The 20,169-nt window shown below is 43.5% G+C and overlaps 1 protein-coding gene across 1 annotated transcript in view; it reads left to right on the top strand.

Annotated features, from left to right (window-relative positions):
• The first annotated feature begins 2,516 nt into the window (after positions 1 to 2,516).
• LOC111156474 (coronin 1C) overlaps positions 2,517 to 20,169 on the top strand; it is a 75,858-nt gene continuing 58,205 nt past the window's right edge. The window contains exon 1 of the mRNA XM_022517398.1: positions 2,517 to 2,592. The gene's annotated coding sequence lies outside the window, so the exon portion shown is untranslated. The remainder of the gene's footprint in view (positions 2,593 to 20,169) is intronic.

The raw sequence follows: 20,169 nt of genomic DNA, 5'->3' as shown, positions 1-20,169 counted from the left end.
GCACCCGGAAGGCAAAGGCCTCAGGAACTTTCTTTCTCAGTGTAGTCCAGTCCTCTCTGGTACTGTCATCTGGGGGAAACTGGCGTCATGGAAAATTTTACTTCTGATTTCATCATTGAGAAAACTGGGCTAAGTGAATCAACAAGTTTTAAACATCTGCTGTGTGGCAGGCACTGTGCAGGATGCTTTGCTGTGCCTTAATTCACTGAATCTAGATCTTTGAATCTTTAAAACCCCACCCCGAAGTAAGCATTTGGATGAACCCCACCATATAGATAAAGAGAGTAAGGCCAGAGAGGGGAAAATGATTTGCCCAAGGTCATGAGGTGGGTACGTAGGGGAGCTTGAAGTTAAGGCCAAGGCCACCAGGATCCAAAGTCGCTGTTTTTTCTATTCTTTCTTGCTGCCATAGAGGCAGTTTAATGGAATGACTAACCCACAGTGGGTCCAGAGTTCTGCCATTAGAGGGATGTGGCTTTTATCTTTAGCTCTGCCTGGCTCAAGTTGTGTGAACTTGAGCAATTAATTTCTTATTTTCTTCACCTTTATAGATGGGGATTAAGAATCATTTCTGCAGGGACACCTTGGTGGCTCAGTCGGTTAGGCATCTGCCTTTGCCTCAGGTCCTGGTTTTGGGGTCCCTGGGATGGAGCCCTGAATCGTCGTCTACATGCTCAGTGGGGAGTCTGCTCAAATTAATAAATGAGTTATTAAGAAAAAAGAATTGTTTTTGTAGCCATTGGATTGTTGGAGGAATTTCAGGAGATTTTGTGTTCAAAGCACTCTTTAGTGCCTGGCAAATATAAGTGATGTTCAATGTAAGCAATGATCTGTTCCCAAAGAGTAAGTTAGTTTGGTTCCCGGTTCCTTCGCAAAGCACTTGCATCAACCTTCATTTCCACCCAAATCACTCAGAGCTCCGCTGCTAACAATGCCCTTGTTTCACTAAAAATAGGAATCATGATAACAGCCGATGGTTTCTGTGCATGACCAAATGCCTGGGTGCTTCCCCAACTTCATCTCATTTAAATGACATGAGCAGCAACAGCTAGTAAGTTGCTGTGGAAGGGGTGCTCCTGTGAGTGGCTGCTTGAAGGCAAAAGGACCCCCCCCCCCCACCCCTTTGCCAAGGCCCTGCAGTGGCAGCATCATTTGCTGAGGGCTCATCACAAGTTAGCCAGCCTGCTAAGTGCGTTACTGAGCTCACGGAATCCTTCCGGAAGTGGTCGCCACAATCCCTATGTTACTGATGAAGAAACTGAGGCCTAGAGAGGATCAGTAAGTTGCTGTTATACCTCTTTTGGTTTGGATGGACCATAATTTACCTAACACATATTTCTGAGGCTAATGCTTAGGATGGAAAATGCGAAGATGCTTGCTTTGGGAAGTAGCCACCCCTCGGCAGGCCTGCTTTGTTCGTTCAGTTCCAAATTTCGGTAGTTCCGAACTTGGTTATTTCTGAAAGGGGCTCTGACGAAAAACAGGACAAGTTTTCGCTAAAGATCAGGAAATTCTGGCCTGAAGAGGTGAAGGGAACTGACACAGGACACAGTCTGATAGCAGCAAAGTTTGGGACTCGAATCAGCTGCTCTTTGGCCTGGGCGGCCCAGCTACTGAGCAAATGGGTAAGGGACTTTGGCCGGCAAAAGAAGGGAAGAACCTGTTCCTCACCTGCGAAATAGGGTCAAGACGGGACCTCCTTGGGGAGTGGTGTGGCCAAGCCCAGGGACAGCCAGCCTGTGCTAGGAATGCGACCATGGAAAGTGGAGGGACGGGTGGAGCGCTAGCAGTCCCCAGAGGTGGTGGTGGGAGGAGGGTGTGATGGGAGAGGGGGCGGAACTTTGGCTCGCAAAGGCGGGAGTTGGAGAATTCGGGGCGGGGCTTGGAGATTCAAGGTTTAGATAGGCAGTGGGCGGGGCTTGTGATGCCGAGAATCGGGTTGGGTCCGTGGGTGGGGCTTCCAGCAGAGGGGCGGGGTTTTGTGGCACCGTTGGGCCAGTTCGGACGCAGTGGGAGGGGAGGCGGGCTTAGAGAGCCAGGGTTTGCTAAGGGTTTGGATGGGGCAGTGGGCGGGCTCAGGGGAGCTGATGTTCCGGTTTTGAGGGGGTCTGGAAGAATCTTTGAGGATCCGGGGGATGTGGCCCTACAGAGCCGAGGCGGGCCAGTGGGCGGAGCTCCCGGTTCTGAGGGGCAGCGGGCGTGGCTAGGGAGCGCCCATGGGCGTGGCCCTCCGGCTTGTTGACTAGTAGGCGGTGCGTGTGCTTGAGTACCGCCTTCCTCCGCAGCCCACCAGCATCCCTCGGCGCGACCAGAGGGGGCGCTAACGAGAGTGGGGCGTGTAACCAGGGGTGGGAAGTGGGCTTTCCCTCCCGGAAGTGGGCGTGACGGGCCGAGCCCTAGGGCCCTTTGGTTGGGCGCGGCGCGGGGCGGGGCGGGGGCGGGGTCTGCGTGCGGCGGCGGTGGCGGCGGCGGCTGCCCGCGCCCCTCCCCCGCGCGGCGCTCAGTGCCAGGCGGGAGGCGGCAGCGGTTAGAGGCTTCGCTGGGCTTTGCAGCGGGGACTTCGGCGGCGGCGCCTCAGGCATCTCGGCCCTGGTGAGCAGCGCGCGCCTTGCGGGGCCGCTCGGGAGCGAGCTGGCGGGCCGACAGGTCCTCTCAGCATGTGCCGGCGCCGGCTGACAGGAGCCGGCGGGGCGTGGAGCAGGGCCCAGTGGAGGGGAGTGGGCTCTAGTGGGCGCGCGGGGCGCAGACCCTTGGGCCGCCCCCTCCTCCACGGCTGGTGTGCAGCGGGTTGGAGCAGGGGCTGCTGCCGGAGGTTCGGGACGGAACCGCTTGGCCTGGGGAGGGTGAACCGGGATCCCTGTGGGGAGGAGGCTGCCCAGGGGCGGCTTTCGGGGGTCCAGACGCCTCCCGGCCGGGTGAACAACCCCGGGTCGGGTGGGGAGGAGCTGTCTGAGGAAGGGTTTTAGGGATTGGGGACCCGCCTGGCTGGGTGGGGTCTGGGGTGGTGAGGGTCTGTTCGGGGTTAGGGCGCCGAGTCGGGGGGCGCCGGGCCTGGGGGCGGGGTTTGAGTCGCCCCAGGGAGCGAGTGGGTGGGGGGCCAGGGGACGGGCTCACATGGGGCCCGGGCGAGCTGGGGCCCTGCGTGGGAGGGGCGAGGGCGGCGGTCTAGCCCGAGGGTGGCTGGCTGTGGGTGCGAGGCCGGCTCCGGGTCCTAAAGATCTAGCTCGGGGGTCGGGAAGGGCAGGGCTCGGCTAAAACTGGAGTAATGTGGTCGGGGGCGGCTTGGGAGAGCGAGGACCCGAGCGGTGGGGAGTGGCGGGCTGGGGGGGGGGGCGGTTGTTGGGAGAGGAAGAGCGGAGCCGGAACGCGGCAGGGTCGGGGGACTGGAGCGTCGGAGTGAACCGGGTGATTCAGAGATGTACTCCCCTAATAGCGGAGCAGCTGGCGAGGGACGCAGTCAAAAGGAGCGAGGTGCAGGTGGGGCTCCGCTGCGCCTAAATGACTGGGGATGAGGTCAGATGTAGAGGGTGGAAATGCAGGAACCCAGCTCTCCCTCCCGCCGGTCCACACCGGCGCGCACACACCAGCTCTCGGTCTCTCAAATGATTTGAATGTGTTGGGGGAAGTGGCAGGCTGCTAGGGAGAGCCGAGAAGAAAGGGGCTTCCTCTTGGAAGGAGGCGCTGGCCCTGCCGTCCTTTTTTGGGAGTGTTCAAAGGGTTTTGATCGCTGGAAAAGGAAACGTAGGCTTTACTGCATCGTGGTTTAGAATCACATCCTATATTTGGCCTTAATGTAGGCTGCCCTTGTTTTGTGGCGTCTCAAGTACTTGCTCTACATGTTGCTAACGTGGGATTCAGGGTGAGAAGCAAATTGCAAGTTGTTCATCTCCCCCAGGATAGAAAGATACAAAGGCCTTTCTTTCCTATAAGACATTTAAACAGAATTGGATGTAGTGAGTGTTTTTAAACTGGTATTGAGTGGCCAATGTCTTTACTTTTGGTAATAGTTATTACAAAATATTAGGCCCTTTTACCGCAGCCATTCTGCCTGGGATTACATTCTAAAACAGTACTTGTAGGGCTCTTAGTCACTCTATATAATAATGCATTTCATTGTCCTTATCTGGCAGAATTCTCTCCTAACACCAGGGCCTGGTAGAATAGACAAAAACATGATTAAGTATAAGCAGTTGCTTTGTACCGTCTGTTCATTTGTGAAGGCAAGTAGATATCTGTTTATATATCTTCACTTTCTGCATTCCCTGTAAAACTGAAGAAATGGGAAAAATCTGTTTTGGCCTTGATTTTGTATATTTAAGAAAACTAACTTAAGGAAAGTCATTTTTTATATTTTTTATTTTTTTGAGTGGAGATACACTTCAGAGACAGTGTTTGGATGTGAAGTCTGGTTAGTAACCCTTGGGTCTGAGAGGTTGCATAACTACTTGGGGGGAAGTGAAATAAAACTGGGAATTCTGTTCAATGTTAGGCTTCCATGACATGCACTGTTTTGTGGTAGGTGATAGTCATGTGTACTGAGGATTGAACAAAGATTGGTATAAAGGTCGGGTACACACCTTTTTGACAAATGCAGAATGTGCCTTGTCCATATTTATTTTTTGATTATTTGTGGAAGGTACATTGAAGCCTATTGAATTTTAATAGACACATAGCAGTGAGCTTTCACACTGCACACAGTATTGAATTTTTCATGTTCATTTGTTACTTTGCCTGCAGATTGTGCCAATTAGCATTTATGTCTATTACTTTACATAGTTCAGGATTAGGTTCAGGGTGGCACATAATACTTTTTAAACATTGTTGGATTTTTTGATTTACATTTTATGTTTAATGCACCTGTCACTTTTGGGACCTACTCCAACCATGAGGAAGAGAATCACTCCAGTGTGTGAAATGGAATGTTCAAAAGGATGAATTATCAGCTCTCAGTTATGTAACTGGAATGGCAAATTATTTAATACTTTGATTTGTCACAAACTGGTGCTTTAGAAACTTTTTTTTTTTTTTTTTTAAGATTGTATTTATTTGTCAGAAAAAAGAGGGAGAGAGCGCACATGCAGGGGAAGCAGCAGGCAGAGGGTAAAGCAGGCTCCCCACGAAGCAGGAAACCAGACTTGGGGCTCAATCCCTGGATCCCCGGATCATGATCTGAGCCGAACGCAGACTTTCAACCGAGTAAGCCACCGAGTTGCCCCTAGAAACAGATATTATTAACTGGGCTGTTTCGCCTTTGACTTTCTCAGAGGTGGAACAGTAATAAATTTGGGTGCCTCTTTCCTATGCAGGGTACAAATCCATGTTTGTTTTCCATATGGTGACTTCCCTGTGTTACTCTGTTTCTGAGTTATAAAAACTCTTTTTCGTACTTCTCTGTCTTTTTCAACTTAAGATGTCTTTTCTGTATTAAAACATGGAAATCCTCATGAATATTTCAGTATGACCTAGTACCTAGAATCTTAAGTAATAGAATCTCTCTGGGTTTTCTTTGCCCTAGTTTGGATCCTTTAAAATGAGTGAACAAAGTTCTTTATTCCTTTTTGAGAGCTTATTTGTACTTCAGTAATACATAATAGAATCTTTTTTTGTTTTGTAACTTCTTTTTGAGATATAGTTCACATACCATACAGTTCACCTGTCTAAAGTGTACAATTCAGTGGTTTTTATTATAGTCACAGAATTGTGCAGTCATCACCGTAGTTTTAGAGCATGCTCATCAGTCCAAAAAGAAACCCTGTACCTATTAGTGGTCCTCCAGCCCTGCCGTTCTCCTCCCTCCCCTGTCCTAGGCAGCCACGAATCTATTTTCTCTCTCTGGATTTGCATAATTTGGACATTTCATATAAATGGGATAATTCATATGGGGTCTTTTGTGTCTCTTATTAAGTATAAGGGTTTTCAAGGGTTATTTATGTTTTAGCATGTATCAGTACTATATTTTTTTAATGGTCGAGTAATATTCCACTGTGTGGATATACCATATTTTGTTTATCCATTCATTAGTTGGTGGTTGTTTGGGTCTTTCCCCCTTTGGGCTGTAATGCATAATGCTGCTATGAACATTCTTGTACAAGTTTCTATGTGGACTTGATTTAATTTCTCTTGGGACTTGCTGGGTCATATTGGTTACTCTGTGTTTAACTGTTAGAGGAACTGCCAGACTGTTTTCCAAAGCAACTGCATCATTTTACAATTCCGCCAGCATTGTATAAAGGTTTCAGTTTCTCCTCATTCTTGTCAACAGTGTTACTCTCTTACTTTTTGACTCTAGCCATCCTAGTGGGTGTGAAGCAGTATATCATGGTGGTTTTGATTTGCATTTCCCTGATGGGAAATGATGTCCTGCATCTTCTGAAGTAATTAGCAGATAATTGAATATTTTCTCTGGAGAAATCTTTATTTATATTTAGATGCTTTTCTTATTTTTAAATTGGATTATCCTCTTATTGTTATGAGTTATTTATATATTCCAGTTATGTAATATCTTATCAGATGTATGATTTACAGAATTTTTCTCTGATTCTGTGAGATGCCGTTTTGCTTTCTTGAGGTGTCCTTTGAAGCACAGAAGTTCTTAATTTTGGTAAAGTCCAATTTATGCATAATGGAGTCAGTTGATAACGGAGTTAGAAGTTACTTAAACCTTGGGTGCCTGGGTGGCTCATTTGGTTAAGCATTTGCCTTTGGCTCAGGTCCTGATCTCAGGGTCCTGGGATTGAGCCCCTCATCAGGCTCCTGCTCTGTGGGGAACCTGCTTCTCCACCCCCACCCCCATCTCTCCCTCTGCTTGTGCTCTCTTGCTGTCTCTCAAATAAACTTTTTTTTTTTTTTTTTTTTTTTTTTTAAGTTACTTGACCTTAAGTCACATCCCCATCAGTATTTTGGTTCTATAAATTAAAAACCAAATGTGAAAGTGTTAGGAAACGATTTAAATTAGTTCTCTATCATAAAGGGTTCATCAGGAACATGTCATTCCCCTGTTTAAATCCTCTGGTGGCCTTCCACGTCCTGTCTGTGGTTAAACTTCAAGGCTTCTTCATGTGGCTGTGGATCAGGGTGTTTCTGATTTCGGCCTGCCTCACCTCTTGCTACTCTCCTTCCTATGTTTTCATCTCTGTTGCCGCTTCCTGAAACTTCTCAGGCTTCAGACCATCTTGTGATGAACTTACCCTCCGCCCCAATCTGCTGAATCCCACTTGTCCTTTGGGATCCTTCATGAAACTTTCCTCATCCCTGTGGGCAGACATTGTCCCTGTCCTCACACATCAAACATTCATCACTACTGTCTGCTGCAGGGAACTAGACCTGAACTTGAGTTTACTGTCTGAAAGCACCTTCCATAGAAGCCAGAATATGAGAGAGAGGTACCTGACACGTTATACCAAGATTCCCTTGTTCACAGCTTGGTCTCAGGTGCCTTTGGGTTATTTGCTGAATGAAGGATTATTGAAATTAATTGGAAATATCTTGAGGACAGTGGGTTTCTCTGATGATTATTTACATCTCTGTTGCCTGTGTAAAGTAACAAAGTACAGGGGTATTCCCCCCTGTTTTTCTGGCACCCAAGTGCACCTCTTTCCAAAAAATTGCTCAGATGTAAAACCAAGCATTTGAAACATTTTCCTGAGGGCAGAACCTTCTCATCCAGGTTCTTTCCCCCTAATGAAAAGTGATGACTGGTGCATAGCCTTCTTAGTAGGACAGATGGCCAAGGAACATTTTTAGTTTAGTATAACTTAGCCACACCAAAGGCAGTAGGCCAGCCCTGATGGTACTGAGTCAGTCAGTACTGGAACCACCCCTGTGTACACCTGATGATGGGTGTAAACTAGGTTTTCAGGGCACAAGCCTTCTTGCCTTTCATTCTTTTGTTCATGCTCTGTTGCTTCTCTCAAAGAAGAGGAAAAAAAAAATGTTTTGTGCTCCTATGTTCACTCTTAATAGTTTCATTGAAAATACTCTACTTAGTATCTCTCTCTTTTTTAAGATGTATTTATTTATTTTAGAGAGAGTGTGTGTGTGTGCTGGGGTGGGAGGGAGAGGGAGAGAGAGAACCTCAAGCAGACAACATGCTGAGCGTGGATCCTCATGTGGGGCTTGATCTCATGACTTCAAGATCATGACCTGAGCTGAAATCAAGAATTGGACGCTCAACTGACTGAGCTACTGAGGCGCCCTGGCTAGTATCTTGAGAATTAGGAGAAACCAGCTGGCCATTTGGGAACATTGCTGCTGCTGCTGCTGCTGCTGCTTCTTTTTTTCTTTTAAAGATTATTTATTTATTTATTGGACAGACAGAGATCACAAGCAGGCAGAGAGAGAGTAGAAGGGGGAAGCAGACTCACTGCTGTGCAGAGAGCCTGATGCGGGCCTCGATCCCAGGACCCCAAGATCACGACCCGAGCAGAAGACAGAGGCTTTAACCCACCGAGCCACCTAGGCGCCCCATGGCTCCACTTCTTAATACCTGTGACTGCCCAGTTATCCCACCTCCCTGAGCCTGCTTTCTCTTCTGTGGTGAGGGATGCTAATGGTTCCTTACTGGACTAGCAAGTAGACCATGAATAAATTTGTATTCCCTCTGTCATCACTCTTAACGTCTGTTAATGAATGGAACTGGGGAGAATCAAATAGAGTAAGTCTAATACATTTTACTTCTGAAATTAAGCTATTAATGTATGGATTTCCACTCCCACCTTGGCATTTTAGACTTTGAATCAAACTTGAATTACTGAAGAGGGGAAAACTGTCTAATTTTAGGTTAGGAAGGTAATTTTAAAGATGAGGCAAGGTTTTGTTTTCTTTTTGCCTCTGTCTGTATTAGAAATGTCTATTTAGACAAGGTTCTCTTATTCAGGCCTCCTTTGTATTCAGTCTATCTATTTTAAGGAAAAATGTTTAGTTCCTGGAAAAGATTGATATCTTTTTAGGGTTTGGAAGGAGATTGCGCTGCAGTGCCTAAGACTCTGATCTGGTTATAATGTTAATGTAGTGTTGTGATAAACTAACGTTCTGTGTGGGAAAGAGCCTCAGTAGCTACATGGGATGTTAAATTGGGCCTGTCATATGAATTTCACATTAGTAACAAAAATGGTTCCCCCTGTTTGCCACAATAAAGAGAAATTAACGTCAAATTAATGCAAAGGTCAGAGTGAGAGAAAGTAGAATACAGATGGGTATATTTTGTATGACTGAAGGCAATAATTTCATAATACATATCCTCCTCCTTTGGTTATGAAATTGCCTATATTAATTTTTTTAAAATTATGAACATGGATCATACAAAGCACCAGTATCTTACTACCTTTTTTTTTCTTTTTTAAAAGATTTTATATATTTATTTGACACAAAGAGATCTGCCTACACAAGTAGGCAGAGAGAGGGTGGGTAAGCAGGCTCCCTGCCGAGCAGAGAGCCCAATGTGGGGCTCAGTCCCAGGACCCTGAGATCATGACCTGAGCTGAAGGCAGAGGCTTAACCCACTGAGCCACCAAGGTGCCCCTCTTACTGCCTTTCTAAGAATATATCATTTTAAGGTGTCTGGGAGATTATTTCTCAAGTCCAGAGGTCCTCATTCTTTTTTTCTTTTTTTTTTTAAGATTTTTTTTGTGGGACGCCTGGATGGCTCAGGTGGTTAAATGTCTTTCTTCAGCTCAGGTCATGATCCCAGGGTCCTGGGATAGAGTCCTGTGTCGGGCTCCCTGCTGAGTGGGGAGCCTGCTTCTCCCCTTGCCTCTGCTGTTCCCCCTGCTTGTGCTCTCTCTCTCTCTGACAAATAAATAAAATCTTTGAAAAAGAAAAAGATTGTACTTATTTGTCAGAGAGTGAGTGAGAGAGCAGAAGCGGGGGAAGCAGCAGGCAGATGGAGAGGGAAAAGCAGGCTCCCCACTAAGCAGAGAGCCTGATGTGATGTGGGGCTTGATCCCAGGGTCCTGGGATTGTGACCTGAGCCAAAGTCAGCCGCTTAACTGACTGAGCCACCCAGAGGTCCTCATCCTTGGCTATCCATGAGGATCATCTGTAGACCTTTATAAATACATCTGCCTGGGCTTGTGCTCCCTGGTGATTCTGAATCACAGCCACAGTGGAAAGTACCTTGTAGGTCAATTCCTCCTCTTACGGTGGAAGGTACTATTGTCATAGGAGCATGAGAGACTTGCCCAATATCAGGAACTTAACTGTTCCATCCCTCTTCCCCCAACTGCCTTCCACCTCCTTCCATGTGTCTTGTGAAATTTATTTTTAGAGTTGGTTGTGTCGAATTATAGTGTCTTGTCAATTTTTTTTTTAAAACAGTGTGAACCTGATGTACTTTCTCTTCTTAGTCCTTGACCAAATGCACCAGTTCCCTCTTAACCTTACACCACGGTCTTTTGCCAGACCTGCTCAACAGAGTTTGCCTCTTCAGTTTATCTTCGCTATCAGTAGTTTGTACCAATGTTTGTGTCTTTTTTCACATCTTTAGAATGTGCATGTATTTTATTTACCCTATCAGATTTGTCCAGATATTCAGGTCTTTTAAGATGCATTTTTGGGGAACTTAAGCGGAATCTCTTGGATAAGCCTTTGGTAGATTTGATTTCTTAGTTTTAATGTAAAAAAAATCCGTTTTTATTTCCTCAGTCTTATAATCTGACCGTTAGTAAACAGTGGTTGTAGGTATTTATCTCAAAAGTTTCAAAGACCAATTAATATTTCAAAGGTGCCTTTGCATTGCGTCTTGCCAGAATAATCGGCACCATTAGGCCATATGATATGGAGACACTAATTTTGATAAGAGCAACACGCGGGTACTGGAACTACACAGATTGTAACAGGCATAGTGAAAACCCTTTAGGGTCAGCAGAAGTTGATCACAGCTTTACAGTGTGGTTTTTCTGGCTCCATGGAACCAAGACAGACTGGGAATCTGGGCACAGATAGGGCTATTTGGTGCAGGAGCCTTTTTTGCCCCATTGTGGAGTCAGATGTGTGTCCCTATATTCTGAGAGGTGCTGAGGTCTTCATGCTGCATGAACAGAGATGTAATTTTTCAGTTTTGTGAGAGGCTGTAAACACGTATGGGAAAGGAAGTGAGGGGAGAGCGCTGCCTTTGGAGGGGGTGTTTTCCACTCTTGATATTGTAGGGGTTCTTGACAGAATTCACAAGCACCTACCTCCTCCTCAGGACAAATGTTTACTCACCCTTGTTTGCTTACTTCACATGAAAGATAATTAAATTCCTTTTCATAATGGTCAAGCATTCTTTTCTAGTTAAAGATTGTAATTCCTTTCATTCTTAGGAACTTAAAGAATTGAGCCTGACTTACAAATGCAAAAACTCAAATGCTGCGTGAGTGGGACCGTGAGTGCGACCAACCGAGAAACACATGTAAATTTGAGCTGTCCTCTCCCTTAAGCAGAAGAATTTATTGGGAGACCCATCACTTTACAAGCTAGACGGTGAATTAATTTTGTGGTTAGTAGTGTCTTTAGCTAAACATTGTCATCCTGGTTTTTCTTGGCAAGCAAAAGAGGGGCCCCGGCCAGCGAGGGCCGGCCATAGCTCCTGTGGGTGGTGTTCAGTAAGATGCATGTTGTCTGTTTTAGAAATAGAGTAACCTTGGACTTTCTCTCTTATCCAAGCTGTTGCTGCTTTACACTGCTACTATAGGTAAAGATAAGTTAGAAGTTTTTGGTTCTTTAGTACCCTGAGAGTTTCATTTTGTTCTTACACCACATAGAGATACCTTGCATGCACTGGGCTGAAATTGTCACGTGGAACAAATAATGGGTATCACCTGCAAAGGATGGTTGTGAACCATGCGGTTTTCTAAGACTGAATGGTTGAGGGCCCAGATGCAGTTTCTGTTTTGCAGGCACTGTGTACATTCAGTCCTCAACCCGGAACTGGGTTGTGTTCCAAAGTTGATCTCAGCTATTTGGAACTCAGATGGCATTTATGGTATAGATTTAGAATTACAAGTGGTGGGCAAGTTCCCAGCCTAGACTGAAGAAATGTGTTTAATTCACAGCCACAGGTTTTTCACCTTTTCATGGTGATCGTGGAGTCCTGTAAAACAGGGGAGGAACCGTGTTCTACCCCGACCAGCCCGTGCTGGCATCTGGTAGCCTCCTGCCCTGGCAGCCCTCCACAGGCTTCATCCTCCTTTCTTCATTTGAAGTTTCTGCTCCTCTGTTAAGCTGTAAAGCATATGGTTCAAATTCATTTCTACTAATGTGTTCCTGGATTGCCACAGTCACTTCTAGGCTACCACTGTTAGTAGCCTAGTTGGTACCACTGTTGCTACCACTGTTGGTAGCCAGTGTTAGGATGACTATGGGCTTTAATTAGATTATTTTCCTCACATCTCTTTACCCTTTCAGAGGTACAATATTAATATTTTTATTGTTGTTAATTTCTTTCTTTCTTTTTTTTTTTTTTTTAAGAAGAAATGCGGAGTGAGGAGAGGGAGAGAGATTATGCAGGTTCCACACTGAGCGCAGAGCCAGACTCGGGCTTGATCTCACAACCCTGAGATCATGACCTTAGCTGAAATCAAGAGTCAGACACTTAACCAGCTGAACCATCCAGGTGCCCCAATATTAATACTTTTAAAAAGGAATATTCCTGTTATAGATCATCTCTCTAAAATTTTGGCCTTCAGTCAGTGCAACAAGGTTTCAGGGGAAAAGTTGAGCTAAGGCGTGTGGGATCAGGGAGAGCCTATATAGCGAGGCTAGCTCTCATACCTGGAATCAGGAAGAAGCCTTGCCTGCTTTTGAAAGGTTCTTCCTGTTAACCTCTAAAACAGTTAGTTTGCTTTTTTTTTTTTTTTTCCTGAAATACTCATGATCCCTTTTTTCCGTCCCTTTCCTTTTGGAAACCACTCTGGAAAGGGTGTTAAGTTTTAGCAGTGACTTGGTTTCTGTGACCTTTGAGAAGTGGATCAGGGCAGGGTAATGGCTGTAAATTGGGTCGGCCTGTACTGGCCAGAGCTAGGCACCGATCTGTGTATTTCTGTTCCCTTATCAACTCTTACCAAAAAGCCCCTTCAAACAATAAGAAATAATTCACCTCTCTTTTTTCGTTGTTGCCTGAGGGGTTTGGATTGTCTGGTTTCCAAGAACTCATTCAAACATTTTTATGTATTAAGTATTTTACTTGCTTTTAAAATGTGTAATAGTTTAAAAAATATGTTACAGACTTCCTCTAGCCCTCAAGTGTATTAATTCCTTTTTTTTAAAGTAATATCTATGCCTAATGTGGGGTTCAAACTTAAAACCCTGAGATCAAGAGTCATGTCTCCACCGGCAGAGCCAGCCAGGTGCCCCTCAAGTATATATTTTTCAATACTGAATTCCATGTGGGACTGAGCTCCATGGGAGTTGAGAGGACAAGGTAGGTGTTGGAGAGTCAGCATCTATGGGACATGGAGTTGAGGCCCTAAGGGTGTATAAATTAGCACTTGGCTGATTTGGAACAGGTGTAATAGAGGAGGAATAGTGTAAGATGGATAGAGGAAATGGCCCAGATTGTGGAAGTCATGATAATAGACTATATATTCTATATGTAAAATATAAATATAGCTTTGATATGGAGTTACAAAGATGAAATGTAATTTGATGAATTAGATGAAAATGTAATTTGTGGATGTCACTAGTGTTAAGGATTCCTCTGAATTATATTTTGGGTTAAATGATTAGAAATTTAAAAATAAATATCTGTATGGAATTACTTTTCAGTTTGTGAAAGTGAGACCTAATACCACTATCTTTCACATTCCTTGAAGGCAGAGAGTACTCTGCATTTTCTGTGTCTCCTTTCCCAGCATGCTGCCTGGCACACAGTAGGTGTCCAATAAATGTTAGTTGAATAATTGAATTTCATTTTTTTTTAAAGTTTTGTGTTTTTTTAAGATTTTATTTATTTATTTGACAGAGATCACAAGTAGGCAGAGAGGCAGGCAGAGAGAGAGAGAGGAGGAAGCAGGTTCCCCGCCGAGCAGAGAACCCGACGCGGGGCTCCATCCCAGGACCCTGGGACCATGACCTGAGCCAAAAGCAGAGCCTTTAACCCACTGAGCCACCCAGGCACCCCTTGAATTTCAGTTTTAATGTGAGACGCTTGTGGTGGAGATGGTCAGTCTTCCCATTTTACTAGACGATGACTGTATCGAAGGGGGCATTTTCTGTGGTGTGGAAGGATTACTAATTGTACACATTTACTTGTTAAATTATTTAATGGTAATCCAACCCCATAATTTTCATTATAGATGTGTAACCAAAGTGTGTGTGTGTGTATGTACATGTTTGTTTATTGGAACATGTTTTATTTGTAAAGCACATTTTGGAGCTCTAATTATTTACAGCATGAATTCTGATGAAAAACAGGGTGACAGGGGCGCCTGGGTGGCTCAGTGGGTTAAGCCGCTGCCTTCGGCTCAGGTCATGATCCCAGGTCCTGGGTTCAAGCCCCACATCGGGCTTTCTGCTCAGCAGGGAGCCTGCTTCCTCCTCTCTCTCTGCCTGCCTCTCTGCCTACTTGTGATTTCTCTCTGTCAAATAAATAAATAAAATCTTTAAAAAAAAAAAACAAAACAAAACAGGGTGACATTACATATTGGTACTTCATTGCAAATTTACTTTACTGACTTCTTGAATAAGTTAAAAATACTGGTAGTTTGGGGTTTTTAGGTCTTTTGTTTTGTGGTTTAGTTAGCAGCTTTGATTTTAGAAGCAATTGAAGTAACATCCCTGTGGAAGCATGCTTTCATCTGGTGCGTTTTTCTTAAAATAGCTATGAAAAGAACCGTAATTTGTATCAAGATGAGGATTTGATAGTTAAGGTAGACATGAAGAAAATTGAGCTCTCTTTCCTTTCTCCTCTCAAGTTTCTTATCCTTTAATGCATTGACTGGCTGTTCAGTGTCCCCAGTGTGTCCTGAGGGCCCTCCAGGCCAGCCTGAGGGGAATCACAGAGAGGGAATTTCAGCCCTTTTTAGAGGCTCCTGGGCTCCAAGGTTTTAATGTGTTTGCATTCATCTGACTTGAGAAATTGACAAAAACTGGGTAGGGCAAACTATGTAGTATTCCAACTGTTGAATCATTTGGGGGTTCATTTGTGCGTTTTTAAAAAAAATTTTTATTTGACAGAGCGAGAGAGAGTGCACAAGCAGGGGGAGCATCAGAGGGAGAGGGAGAAGCAGGCTTACTCCTGAGCAGGGAACCTGATGTGGGACTCCATCCTAGGACCCTGGGATCAGGACCTGAGTCAAAGGCAGACTCTTCACTGACTGAACCACCCAGGTGCCCTCATTTGTGCATTATTAAAGTTTGAAAAACCATAGGCTTTTGTTTATATTGTATTAGTGATGCGTGATCACAAAGAAAGAATTGTTTTGTAGTTGTAATAAGTGATCATAAGAATTGTTCCGTAGGGGCACCTGGGTGGCTCAGTTAGTAGAGCATATGACTCTCTCTCTCTCTTTTTTTCTTTTTTAGTAGAGCGAGAGTGAGAGAGGGCATTGCCCGCACAGGGAGGTGGGGAGGGAGAGAGAGAATCTTAAGCAGCTCCACGCCCAGCATGGAGCTGGCTGTGGTGGCTCAGTCTCACATCCCTGAGATCACGACCTGAACAGAAAGAGAGTCAGATGTTTAACTGATTGAGCCACCTGGGCATCCAGAGCAGTCGACTCTTGTTCTCATAGTCATGAGTTCAAGCAGCATGTTGGGCATTGAGCCTACCTTAAAAAAAATCGTTTTGTAGTTGCGTGCGTGCGTGTGTGCGTGTGTGTGTATGTGTGTATTTCTGGCAATTTTTAGAGATTACTACTAATTTTAAATTAGTTTTTTTTTTTTTTTGCTTGTTTGTTATAAATGCAGTCTTTTAAAAGAGTATTAGGGATGGGAAGCCCCCTGATCTTTATGCTAGTCTTCTACTCAAAATGCTTTAAAGAGGATTCTTCTGACTTTCTTTTGAGGCATGTAGCAATTGTTTTTTTAGTTCTGTTATGCAGTCCAATTAATTTAACATAAAGAATTGGCTAATTTTCTTTTCAAATCTTCATTCAGTTTGGAAGGAAAGTAGAATTGGGGGTTGTGTTACAGTTTTGCCAACTAGAAGCTTCTAGTAATAGAATATTCACTCTCAAAATACTTAGCCCAACTGTTTTCTCCTCAGAGAGGGCTTTATTTGTTTATCTCACTTCCCTCGAGGTATTTTCATTTTATTGGTGAAATGAAAGGTATGATGTTTTTTCCTTAAGAACTGAGGTCTTTGGAAGGTAGTGGGTAGTGGGAAAGTATTTATTTGCTAGTAACTGCATTTTCCTCAGTGAAGTTACATTCTTCCCGTTTCTTGTACTTTGTTGTAGATACTGATATTCTCTGGGGGTTTTTGTCCTCTACTCCTTTTGAAGAGAGGTGTGCAGATAACACAATAGTTTGTATTTTTACAAAAAGGATGAGACAAAATGATTTGCCCAAGGTGGTAAGATTTTAAGAGTTATACTTTCCTCTTTCTATAGGATGTCTGAAAATTCTGGAGACATAGATTTATATTTAAACAGTATTAATTTCATTTTGAAGTCACAAGCTCAGTATGTTTACCTTCAAGCTCTAGATATGTCTGTGGCAGAGTACCTTAATTTTAAGCCATGACTCCAGTTATTAATCTGAAAAGCAATGATACATAATTTGAATTTTTTCCCTATTTTTTTCTTTTTTCAAACACCCTACTTATAGGGAGAAACCTTTTTTTTTTTTTTTGGGTCAGAGAGAGAGAGCACAAGCGGGGAAGAGGCGGGCAGAGGCAGAAGCAGACTCCCCGCTAATCAGGAAGCCTGATGTGACTCAATCCCAGGACCCTGGAATCATGACCTGAGCCAAAGGCAGAAGCTTAACTGACCGAGCCACCCAGGCATCCTGAGAGAAGGCTCTTTGAAGTTACTACTAAGACGTGGTTCTTTGCCCTGGCTGTTGACTCCCTTTGTGTGTGCTTCTCCATCCCAGCATTTGTCACAGCAGCACATTAATGTTAGTGTAAATGTTTGGTTATAATGCATGTCTTTGAGCAGATTGTAAGCTGCATGAGAGCTAGAGCCAGGTCTCCTTGCTCAGCATTGTGTCTGCCATGTCTAGCATGATCCCAAGCACATGAGCAAAGGTCAATAAATATTTGAATAAATGAATGATGAGGAGTAAAGACCTATTCAGCATTCACAGTTGTGTGTTTGTGTTGTTTGTATAACCCTGTGAGGGCTAGTAACTAATTGAGTTCTCAGTGAATTTTGTGTCTTTTATTGGAGGATTGTGGGCTGGCTCCCAATGAAAGAAGCATTTCGTATCGATTTGTAGGCTTCAGATTACAGTAGGAGCCCCAGAATAATATGGTAGTCGTCCGTTTTGTAGATGAAGAAACCAACAACCATAGGACAAAAATGATTTAATGGTTAAGTGACTTCCCACTCTATATGGCTGTTCCCTTAAAGCATTGTCAAAAGTATATGTTTTGTCACTGCCCAGGGTATAGGGTAATAAAAAGGGAAGACAAATTCTTCAGTGAAAGGTGATTACTTTGTTTTTTTGACATTGTTCGTTTTGTCTATGCCTACCCTTACGAAGATCTTCATAAAAATGTCTTTTTAAAAAAACCCCAAAGATCTGGGAATCCAGTAATTTTGTTTCCTGATACAAGTATAGTGGTAAAGAATTACTAAAATTTTATCCCAAGAGTAACTCCATCTGACTAAGTGCAAGAAACAGACTTAGCAAGTTTGAACAGTCATACAGTGTGCTTTTCACCAGTTGTTGATAAGAGAAGTAGGTCATCGGTACAGAAAGAGTATTTCGAAACACATTCATCATTAATTTTTAAGTGAGATTGCTGGGTCAGTCATGTCTGTAAAAGTTCTGCAGTTGATATGAGAACTCTTGGGACTAATTTGGCTCTTTGATGAGAAGAGGTTTAGCTTCTGAGACTAGTCTCCTGTGGTACGCTTGAGGGAGATGGTGTAGCCTCTGATTCTGATCTGCAGTGTTGTTCTCTGGGCAGTGTTCTCTGCCTGCCTCTCTGTCTCTGTGATGGAGGTTTCTTACGCAATTCTTTTTTCAAAGCTCCAGGGATGGGGAGAGGTGGTTGTGTTTATGAAGATGCTGGTGATAAGCAGCAAATTGGGAGAATATGAGGAATAGTAAACATGTCATCCTTGCACATGACCGTAGGAAAAAATCTGCTCTTATTTTGGTAGTGCAGTAACAAAAATATACTTCTGTTGTTGAAGAGCTGGAGATGACCCCTAATACCTTATAATCTCATGTTTTAGCACCTATAAAATTTCTGTAATATCATATTATTATTATATTTTAAGTGAGTTAGAGGTCCTATTAGGGCATCATTTAGTTGATAAAGGGTCTCTCTTTAATTCAAGTGTGAGAGTTAATTTGAAGATTTTAATTTTTTGCATTTGGAATCTTTATATGTTGCTATTTTGCTGTTCATATGTTGATTTCATTTTTAAAGTTTTGGCTTTATTGAGGTATAGTTGACATGAGATTGTGAGATGTTTGAAGTATACCTTGTGGTGATTTGATTTATGTTCTGTAGCTCATTTCACTTCTCGTCAGACTTCATTTTTAGCAGTCGTTTTCATAGCTTCCCATTCTACTCCAGGTCATCAGTCAGTGAGTGTTTATGTCACTATCAGGGGTCCTTCGCTTCCTTCTCTAACAGCTTCATAAAATGACTACAGAATTGCAAAAGGTAAAAGTAGGAGTTCTTAGAAAGCTTTAAGAAGTATAAACCTGTTCACTATACCTTGCCTTTTAGAAGTTGCCCTTGATATATAGATTTCTAGCTTTTTATGTGTGTCCTTCTGTGCATTTCTCTTAGACAAAAAAGTGCATAGTCCTCTGGCATTAAGCCTAAGGGTTTTCAGTCGGAAGTAAAGATTTGCTTCCTTTGGCCTATTTAAAGCTGTTTGTCTCTCAGTCTTTGAATGTTTACAGCCAGTTTCTATATTTTTATAAAATGTGAGCAAAATGCGATTTCATATTTAAAAATCGCACAAACAGGCCAAGTGGAACTGTGAACTGTTGAGGCAGCGCCGCCACAGAAGAGCCCTGAGTGGCATATTGGCTGACGTGGGAAAGCCAAATTGTATGTATGATGGGGAGTTTATCATTGAAAAAGTATGAAACTTCAGGGGGCGGAAAGTTGAACTGCCCTGTATTTTGTGGTTCAAGGTCATTGTGTCTCTCTAGAAGTCTTTTATCTTTGGGCAAATCGCATAATGTTTCTGTGCTGAAAATGAAGGGCCTGGAATTGATGAGCTTTGGAACATTTTCCACCCCAGGCTTCTGTGAGGACTGAGTCTGGATGCTTCTTGGTGGATCTTGTGTTTTCTTTTTGTTCTTTCCTGGAAAGATTTAAAAACTAAAATGATAATGGGTCACTGAATTGAAACAAAGTACATTTATAATTGATGCCTCCTTCTTGGTATTTTGACTATTACCTGTATGAATAATGGTAATGGGAGGAAACTACTTGGAAGGCAGGAATGAGGGTGAATTTCCCCCTTTGGTCTTACCATTCTTGATGTCATAATAAATTTGAACCAACATCAAGGCTGTTCCGTACTTGCAGTCCGTTGTCTTAAGTGGTCAGCTGTTTTTCTAGGGGGGAAAAAGGTGGGGTTTTTTTTCCCAGCACCTCAGTGTCGTCAGTGGAGTCCGCATCTCTTTCAGCCATAGCTGCCGTGTATGAGTTCTGTTGTGTATATGACTTTCTTTTGTGCTTTGTAAGAAATGTTGCATGTGGTCTTTTTCCTTCTTTTTTAAAACAACTTCTGTTCAAGTAGGTAAATTTTGGCACATTTTTTTTCTTGGAATGTGTCATTTATGAATCTGTTAATTAAGAATTGGCTGCAGTTAAAATGATTTGTTAGATGCATTCAAGTGCCACTGGTAGATTTTATTTAAGAAAATTCAAAACACCTCGGTCATCTCATATCCATAATTGGTGAATGTTAAATTTTTGTATTTGATCGGAGCACCTCCCATATTTGGTTTGTGCGTCTGCTCTCTTGTGAATGTCTATTCTACATAGGCTTACATATTCCATTTCCAGTTTCCTAAAAGCTATTTTAACTATTTGTATTGCCATTTAAATAG

This window comes from Enhydra lutris, unplaced genomic scaffold (genome assembly GCF_002288905.1).
Source record: "Enhydra lutris kenyoni isolate GAN:26980312 unplaced genomic scaffold, ASM228890v2 scaffoldscaffold46, whole genome shotgun sequence".
Taxonomy (NCBI): domain Eukaryota; kingdom Metazoa; phylum Chordata; class Mammalia; order Carnivora; family Mustelidae; genus Enhydra; species Enhydra lutris.
Note: the sequence above shows the minus strand (reverse complement) of the source record. Positions and strands in the feature narration are given on the sequence as shown.